The following is a 3672-nucleotide window of genomic DNA, read 5'->3' on the forward strand; positions in this document are numbered from 1 at the left end:
AAAAATATTATAAAATTTAAAATATTTTTTATATTTTTTAAATAATAATATTAGGTGTACCAATATAAACGTGTCATGTGTATAAGAGTGTACACATAAGTAGTATATGTTGGCAGTTAACTGTAGAAAACGGATGCTACCTTAAATTTGCAAACAGTTAAGTAGTTTAGAAGATTTTACCGTTAAAATTTGAGCTTAGAAAGTTAAGTGCAAGTAGAATGATAATTGAGAGGATTTAGCCGCAAAAAACTTTTAATTTAATTATGTAGAGAAGAATATAAAGAAATTGATGTGTGGTTTAATGTAAAAATGTGTTGAAAAAAGATAAAATAAAATTTTAGTGATGTATTTTAAAGAATAGAATAAAAAAAACTATTAGGAGTGCTCCTATCCATCAAAACCCCTTTTTCTCTATAATACACTAGGGAATAGATCCGCGCTTCGCGCGGTTTTAATAATTTTTTTAAAATTTTACATGAAAGAAATTAATTTTTAGTTACGAATAAAATCATTCAGTCTGATACTATTTTATATTTTTTTTATAAATAATATAAAGGGGAATTACTCCATATACTATTTTTTTAAACTTTTTTTCTTTCAAATTTACGGTTTGGGTTTCTAAAGTGGTTGCAGCGCTAGTTGCAATAGGGGTTTCTATACGATTTTTTGTTGCGATTTAGGTTGCAGCGCTAGTTGCAATAGGGGTTTCTTTGTAGAATTCTGTAAAAAATGTAAAAAAAAAAAAAACTGTTTTGAAGTGTAAAAATAAAAAAATCGCTAATATAAAATTATATAATATATTTATGTAAAATTTCTTTTATTTGTAATTAGCACAAATATTAATCATATAAAAATAAAAGCACATTTCGAATAAAGTTATTTATAATAATTAAAAGGTATTAAAAATATAATTTTTTTTAAATGAATCAAATATTATAATGGTATAAATTTTTCTGTAATTAAAAAAATGATATTCATTTATAGTAAAACTTAATTTGTTGTTCATATATATTTAAATTAAATATTTTTATAGTTTTTTTATTTATATAAAAATATTAATTTAAGTATTAATAATTTAAATATTGTAAATTTTTAACGTTTTTATTGAATGAGAGGTAGATATTTTAAAATATTATTTATTTTGTTGTAGCGCTTCATTAAATTAATGAATCATGATTTGTTATCTTTTTTATTACTAATATTATTTATAATATTAATTGTTTGTATTAATTTTTTAAGTTAGAATAATATTATTATTTTAATTGATGAATATTTTTGTCTCTTCTCTTTCCTAGTGCCATATTTTTTAAACTCAATTAAGATGTACATATACATAAACCAATTAAGATGTATATTCAAAGTAATTATGAAATAAAAAAATTACAACTATTATAAGTAAATGGATAAAAAATAATCAAATCTATAGAAAAAAAATATATTAATTTTTGGATATTTATGTAAAGTTGATCAATTGAATATATATATTTTTATACAAATATATAAAATTAATTGAGTAAGGTATTCAATTGCCCCTACAAAGAGAAATATTAATTTTAGACAAATCGGTGTGAATGAAAAAATATTTTACTTGTAGTATTTTCTTAATGAAATATAATATATATTGTGTTTACTTGTAGTTAGAAGACATATTATAAAATAAATAAAATATTAATAGATAAATAGTAAAAAAATGTTCATAAGATGACATCTCATTTGATTTATATTTTTCTTTATATATTGAGAAAAAAAATAACGTTTAGTTTCATTTTGAATAATTTAGTTTGAATATTTTTTGGGCTATTAAAAATATAGAATTATATATATAATCTTGAAATAAAATTAACTCATAATAAATGGTATATTATTATTATATATTACATCAAATATAAAAAACTTATAAAACAAATATTTATTAGATAATTACTTTTAAAAATATAAATTATGAAATGTATATTAAATGAAAGATAAAAAACTATAAGACATTAAAAATAAGATAATAAAAACTCATAGGGTAAGAAATTAATCAACCACCCATAAACAAAAATACTTTTGGATGAATTAATATGACATAAAAAGAATAATATTTATAACTTACATGGATGATGCCTACATCATTTATAAAATTTTACATGAAAGAAATTAATTTTTAGTTACGAATAAAATCATTCAGTCTAATACTATTTTATATTTTTTTTATAAATAATATAAAGGGGAATTACTCCATATACTATTTTTTTAAACTTTTTTTCTTTCAAATTTACGGTTTGGGTTTCTAAAGTGGTTGCAGCGCTAGTTGCAATAGGGGTTTCTATACGATTTTTTGTTGCGATTTAGGTTGCAGCGCTAGTTGCAATAGGGGTTTCTTTGTAGAATTCTGTAAAAAATGTAAAAAAAAATCTGTTTTGAAGTGTAAAAATAAAAAAATCCCTAATATAAAATTATATAATATATTTATGTAAAATTTCTTTTATTTGTAATTAGCACAAATATTAATCATATACAATAAAAATAAAAGCACATTTCGAATAAAGTTATTTATAATAATTAAAAGGTATTAAAAATATAATTTTTTTTTTTAAATGAATCAAATATTATAATGGTATAAATTTTTCTGTAATTAAAAAAATGATATTCATTTATAGTAAAACTTAATTTGTTGTTCATATATATTTAAATTAAATATTTTTATAGTTTTTTTATTTATATAAAAATATTAATTTAAGTATTAATAATTTAAATATTGTAAATTTTTAACGTTTTTATTGAATGAGAGGTAGATATTTTAAAATATTATTTATTTTGTTGTAGCGCTTCATTAAATTAATGAATCATGATTTGTTATCTTTTTTATTACTAATATTATTTATAATATTAATTGTTTGTATCAATTTTTTAAGTTAGAATAATATTATTATTTTAATTGATGAATATTTTTGTCTCTTCTCTTTCCTAGTGCCATATTTTTTTAACTCAATTAAGATGTACATATACATAAACCAATTAAGATGTATATTCAAAGTAATTATGAAATAAAAAAATTACAACTATTATAAGTAAATGGATAAAAAATAATCAAATCTATAGAAAAAAAAATATATTAATTTTTGGATATTTATGTAAAGTTGATAAATTGAATATATATATTTATATATAAATATATAAAATTAATTGAGTAAGGTATTCAATTGCCCCTACAAAGAGAAATATTAATTTTAGACAAATCGGTGTGAATGAAAAAATATTTTACTTGTAGTATTTTCTTAATGAAATATAATATATATTGTGTTTACTTGTAGTTAGAAGACATATTATAAAATAAATAAAATATTAATAGATAAATAGTAAAAAAATGTTCATAAGATGACATCTCATTTGATTTATATTTTTCTTTATATATTGAGAAAAAAAAATAACGTTTAGTTTCATTTTGAATAATTTAGTTTGAATATTTTTTTGGGCTATTAAAAATATAGAATTATATATATAATCTTGAAATAAAATTAACTCATAATAAATGGTATATTATTATTATATATTACATCAAATATAAAAAACTTATAAAACAAATATTTATTAGATAATTACTTTTAAAAATATAAATTATGAAATGTATATTAAATGAAAGATAAAAAACTATAAGACATTAAAAATAAGATAATAAAAACTCATAGG

The sequence above is a fragment of the Cannabis sativa genome, chromosome X (assembly GCF_029168945.1).
Source record: "Cannabis sativa cultivar Pink pepper isolate KNU-18-1 chromosome X, ASM2916894v1, whole genome shotgun sequence".
Taxonomy (NCBI): Eukaryota; Viridiplantae; Streptophyta; class Magnoliopsida; order Rosales; family Cannabaceae; genus Cannabis; species Cannabis sativa.